Below are 6,335 nucleotides of genomic sequence, written 5' to 3' on the forward strand. Positions count from 1 at the left end.
GTGAGCCTATGGGTGCCATTCCCCCCCCCCCCCGCCCTCTCTTTGAGACAGGGTTTCTCTATATAGCCCTGGCTGTCCTAGACTCACTTTGTGAACATCTGCCTGCCTCTGCCTCCAGAATTCTGGGATTAAGAGCATGCGCCACCACCTCCCAGCTGTGAGGGCCATTCTTATTCAAACCACCACCATGCATGTCTACCCAAGATGGGCTTTCCCCACTAATTTCATCAACCATAAGAACGTGTGGAGCTGTGAGGGACTTTAGAAGTATGTTCCTGCCCTGTGCTTAGATAGCAAACACAAACCAGCATACACAGGGCAGTCAGACATCTTGCAGTTGTGGTCAAAGCAGTGGCAGCCTGGACTACAGAACAGCTGGATTTGATGCCCTCCAGGCTAGTGTGGGGAGCACAAGGGACAGCTGCGCAATTGCTCCGGACTCTCGCTTGCTGAGCTTCTATTCTGTCTGTTTACATGTCCGTGTGCGGGAGTATAATCACATACAGTGGGGTGGGGGGCTGTGACTATGATTGCTTAAAGATATGATGAGGGTATTAGGTGTCTTTTTAAAAAAAAACTTGATTGTGAATTTTGCATCATGCACCCCAATCCCACTCGTCTCTACTTCCCTTTGTGTCCACCTTCTACCCTTGCAACCTCTCCCCCAAAAGAAAATTAAAACACACACACGTACCTCGTTGTGGAAGCTGTAGTGTGTCACAGTGGGTTACATAGTACGCCCTTTTATCCACACATCTTCACTTGCAGGTGTTTGTTGCAATGAGTCATTCATTGGTCTGGTTCAAGGTCTGTGGCTTCTGCTAAACCATCAATACTGGATCCTCACAGGGACTCCTGTCAGATATCCTGTTGTTGCCCAGTGTCATGGAGATCCTGCAGCTTTGGATAGGCAGGACCAGCCCCTCCTTCACATGCTCCAGCAGATCATAGATGGGGTAGATGTTGGGGTGGGCCAACTCAAAGCCCTGGATCTGCCAGTGGGAGCTGAGTGGGTCAGCTGCCTGTTCTCCACCCGCACCACCAGAGTGAGCTCTCCAGCACTGCCCAGGCCAGCTCACCCAATGCCGCAGCCACAAAGGGGCAAGACCAGCTCGCCCACTTTCATGGCCTTGGACCATCTCACCTGGGCCCCCTCCACCAGGGCCAGCTCTACTGTGCTGCCCAAGGGAGGTACTGGGGGGCTACTCCCCAGAGTGCTGCAGCCAGTGAGGGGTGAGGGGCAGGGACAGCTCTCCCACATACCCAGTGAGGGTGGGGGGAGGGGAGCATCTCTCCCAGGCCCATGCCACCTCACAGCAGACAAGTGGCAGAATCAGCTCTCCTGAGTGCTGAAGCCATGAGGGACAGGGCCAGCTCTGAACAGCCTTGGACATCAACATGATCCCAAGTGGAAGCCCAGATCAGGGATGTCCCCATGAGCCACAGACATCAACACAGACTGCATGGCCTCAGGTGCAGACATGGGCTTCAGTGTGGCCAGGACTTCACCACAGCCTTAGGTGTGGCCCTTTTGTTTTGTTATTTGAAAAAGTCTCACATAGCTTAGGCTGGCCTTGAACTCACTGCATCACTGAGTATGACCTTGAACCTGAACCTCCATCTATTCATCTCTGTTGATTGCAGGCCTGTGTGCTCGGCTGACTGCCTGAGATTTAAAGTGACATTACTACAGGGACTAAAGAGATGGCTCAGTGGTTAAGAGCGCTAGCTGCTCTTCCAGAGCATGGCAGCTCAATTCCCAACACCCATGTGGTAGCTCACAACCACCTTTACCTTCAGCTCCTTGGGATCTTTACATGTGCGCAATTCACACACGCAAATACACACACACACACAATGAAAATTTAAAAAATGAACCTTTGACATGACTGGAGGCAAAACCTCCGGAAGGTCCCTTTGTCTCCAAGGACTATTCATTTGACCACTCCTCTTTGCTATTAGTCATATATTGCACAAGTGTGCTATAGACACAGCAAGTGTTTCAGTTGCTTTCGTTCTTGGTGTAACAAGGTCTCTTTGGTTGCTCTAAGTACAGATCCTCCCATCCACTCTTGGCATATACACCCTGAGCTGACTGTTCTCAGAACATTGTGTTCATCGACCAGAAGTCACTTCAGGAAAGCTCTTCAGCTTCTTGGCCTCACTTCCTTTTCCATCCAGCCCGGCCTCCATGGGCCTTGACGTCAACCATTCTCTTGCCAGCACTCCAGTGTCCTCACCCTCTGTCTCCTACCACTTCCATCTGGTACTTCCCCAACTTTGGCTCAACCACCCATCCCAGCCATCTGTCTACTCTATCCGTATCCTAGCCAAGATGGCTGCAGGCAAACATGCCTTTGGGGGACCAGGGCCACCATGAATGCATCCCTTGCTGCTCTGAAGTGTACCCTCCGCTTCAGGGACTGCAGCACCTTCAGTTTTCACATCTCCTCTTTATATGCTACTGTCTGACTTAGCTGTGCTGAATGGTGATGGCCAAGTAGCCAGTAGGAGGACAGTGGAGATAAATTATAAACTTGCTTTGGTAAATTTGCTTCTGTTTCATGTTGGCGAAATGATTTGGAAACTATTTTAGCCAGGCGTGGTGACGTACACCTTAATCCCAGCACTCGGGAGGCAGAGGTAAGTGGATCTCTGAGCTCGATGCCACCTTGTCTACAGAGGGAGTTCCAGAAACGCCAGGGCTACACAGAAAAACCCTGTCTCAAATAAAACAAAAACAAGCAGCAACAACAACAACAACAACAACAAAAAAAAACCAATAAAAGAAAAAGAAACCATTTTACTTTGTTAAATTATGTGTCTAGCCAGGTGTGGTGGCATACACCTTTAAGCCCAGCACTTGAGAAGCAGAGACAGATGGATCTTCCTGAGTTCAAGGCCAGTCTGGTCTACAAAGTGAGTCCAGGACAGCTGGGCTGTTACACAGAAAAACCCTGTCTCAAAAAACCAAAATAAATAAATAAATAATGTAAAAGCTTTATGTGACTAGACTATTATTATATTATTGAACAAATGAATAGATGAGTTGATGTTAAGACCAGGGTTTTTACTCTGGAAGTAAACAAACAAAAATAATGTATGGGCCAGGTGTGGTGGCGTACACCTTTGATCCCAGCACTCAGTGAGGCAGAGGCAGGAGGATAAGATCACTGTGAGTTCAAGGCCAGCCTGGTCTACAAAGTGAGTCTAGGACAGCCATGACTACACAGAGAAACCCTGTTTTGAAAAACCACACATACAAAAAAATGTATGGAGGTGAAAATACACACACACACACACACACACACACACACACACACTTTGAGAATGGGCTGGAATTCAAAGTGCCGGCGACCTGAGTTCTCTGCATTCACCTCTCCATACCTGTGGGTGGGTGATTGTAGAAACTGCTGTGAATTCCAGGATCCAGATGCGCGCAAGCCCGTCATATAAAAGGGCCGGGAGGGAGCTCGGTGACGTGCTTCTCATAAAAGCATGAGCACTTGGGTCACATGCTCTGCGCTCATGTAGGAACCAGATGTAGCGGTGCACATCTGTAATCCTGTGCTGAAGGGTCCAGAGACAGGCGGATCCTTGGAGTTCAGCAGCCAGCCAGTCTAGCTGACTAAATGAGCTCCAGGTTCAGTGAGAGAACCCACCTCAAAAATAATAATAAAATAGTGACAGAAGAAGGTATTCAAGGTTGATCTCTGGCGTCCACAGGCGTCTGCATGTGCACCTGCACAAAACATACACTCTACCCACACATGAGTTTATAGGCTGGGGTATGGCTCAGCTAGAGCATGTGTTTAGAGTGTGGCTCGCCCTGCATTCGGTCCCCAGCATACAAAACAAAAACAAACACACGTGAAGAAATAAGGTGCTGGAGAGATGGCACAGTGGTGAAGAGCGGCTGCTGCTCTTGCAGAGGACTTGGATTTAGCTCCCAGCAGCAGCTCTGCATCAGGCAGCTCACAAACGCCCATACCCTATCCAGTTCCAGGGGATCTGACACCTTCTGGCGCCACCACGCCTGGCTCGGCAATTCTTATTAAAAGAACTGGCTGAAGGCTGGGTGTGGTGGCGCACACCTTTAATCCCAGCACTTGGGAGGCAGAGACAGGCGGATCCTGTGAGTTCGAGGCCACCCTGGTCTACAAAGTGAGTCCAGGACAGCCAAGGCTACACAGAGAAACCCTGTCTCAAAAAAAAACCAAAGCACCAGAAACAAAATTAAAACACAAAACTGGGTGAGTGCCAGCAAAACGGCTCAGTGGGAGCCGGGCGTGGTGGCGCACGCCTTTAATCCCAGCACTCGGGAGGCAGAGGCAGGTGGATCGCTGTGAGTTCGAGGCCAGCCTGGTCTACAAAGCGAGTCCATGATGGCCGAGGCTACACAGAGAAACCCTGTCTCAAAAAACCAAAAAAAAAAAAAAAAACGGCTCAGTGGGTAAAAGCATATTAAAGTCTGACAAGCAAGTTCTATCCTCAGGACCCAAGCAGTAGGAAAGAACAACTCCTAAAGGCTGTTCTCTATGGCATCCCCAAAATACATACACACATACACACATACACACATACATACATACATATACACACACACACACATACATAATACATAAATGTTATTTTTAAAAATTAGCTAAGAGCTAAGGCTTGAGTTTAGTTCCCAGCACCATGAGAGAAAGAAAAAGGAAGGAAGGAAGGAAGGAAGGAAGGAAGGAAGGAAGGAAGGAATTTTTGAGTCAGGTGTGGTGGCACATACCTGTAATTCAAGCACTCACTTGGCTCAAAAAGAAACAAACATATAAAACAATAAAACAACAAAAAGTTTAGGCCAAACAGAATAGGAGACAGAGGCAGGTTGATCTTTCTGAGTTCAAGGCAAGGCTAGTCTACATAGGAGGTTCTAGTCAGCCAGAGCTACAGAGTTTCATACTGTTTTTTTTATTTTATTTTGGAGGCAGGATCTCTCTATGCAGCCCTGGCTGTCCTGGAACTCACTATATAGACCAGTTTGACCTTAAATTTACAGAAATCTACCTGCCTCTGCTTCCCCTGCCTTTGCTTTCCTCTGCAAAGGTGTATATCACTATGCCTGGTTTGATCCATTTAAAAATAAGTAAATACATAAATAAATAAGTAAAATTTAAAAATAAAAGAAATATCAGAAAAAAAAACAAACAAAAAATTGCATTGGACTAGAGATGTAGGGCAGTGATAGTGCTTTCCTTGCACTCTGGATGCCAGGAGTGTGGTCTCTAGCATCACATACATACACACATACATACACATGCATGTACACATGCGTCACACACAAAAATACACACATGCATGCACACACATGGACACACACACAGACACACACATACAAGTGTAAATAGAAAGCACCTTGATTTGACCTCTACCAATGTTGCAAACAGATCTGGGTTATTAGAGTTATTTGGCACCAAAATGATTATCGTTAATAAATTATAAATCGCTGAAAAATAGAAATCAATGAGTTCACATCAATGAGAGAGAGAGAGAGAGAGAGAGAGAGAGAGAGAGAGAGAGAGAGAAGGCAGTTAGGAGAGGAGCCAGGGGATTGAGCCATGGAGAGAGGTCCAAGGAAGATGAGGAGGAAGGAGCTGGAGCCCAGGAAAGCACAAAGTGCATGTGTTGCTGGGGTGTTTGCAGGGAGTGAGACAAAACAGCATGGAGGGTCAAGAACAGACAACCTGCTCGGATTGTGTTGTGAAGCCTTCTTTTATAAAAGGATCGCAATTATTCGTGTGACAACCAGGTTAAGAAATAAGCTAAGAAAAACAGTTTTGTAAAAATAACTTCAACAAGAAGCATTGTTGGAGGAGGAAGTTGAGCAAGCTTTAAAAACAAACAAACAACTACACCTTAAAAACAAACAAGCACACACTGGTGTGGCAACTACACCTGTAATCTTAACTCTTGGGAGGTGAAAACAAGAGGATTCCAAGGGCCAGGCCAGACTTGGTGACTTAGCAGGAACCTATCTCAAAATAAAAGGTTAAAAAAAAGACTTAGGATACATCTCAGTGGCAGAGCATTGTGTAAGAAACCTGTGGTTCAATTCGTAGCACTGAAAATAAAACAAGAACAGAGGCAGGCATGGTGACACACAGACCTTTCAACCCAGCATTCTGGAAGCAGATGCAAGCCAATCTCTGTGAGTTTGAGGCCAGCCTGGTCTACATGGTGAGTTCCAGGACAGCCAGAGCTATGTAGAGAGCGCCCTTCCTGCCATGACGCATTAAAAAGGTGTTGTCCATAAGCAGCTGCAATGTTCCTTAGGGAACTAATAAAAGCAGAAGGAT

Source organism: Acomys russatus, chromosome 4 (genome assembly GCF_903995435.1).
Source record: "Acomys russatus chromosome 4, mAcoRus1.1, whole genome shotgun sequence".
NCBI lineage: Eukaryota > Metazoa > Chordata > Mammalia > Rodentia > Muridae > Acomys > Acomys russatus.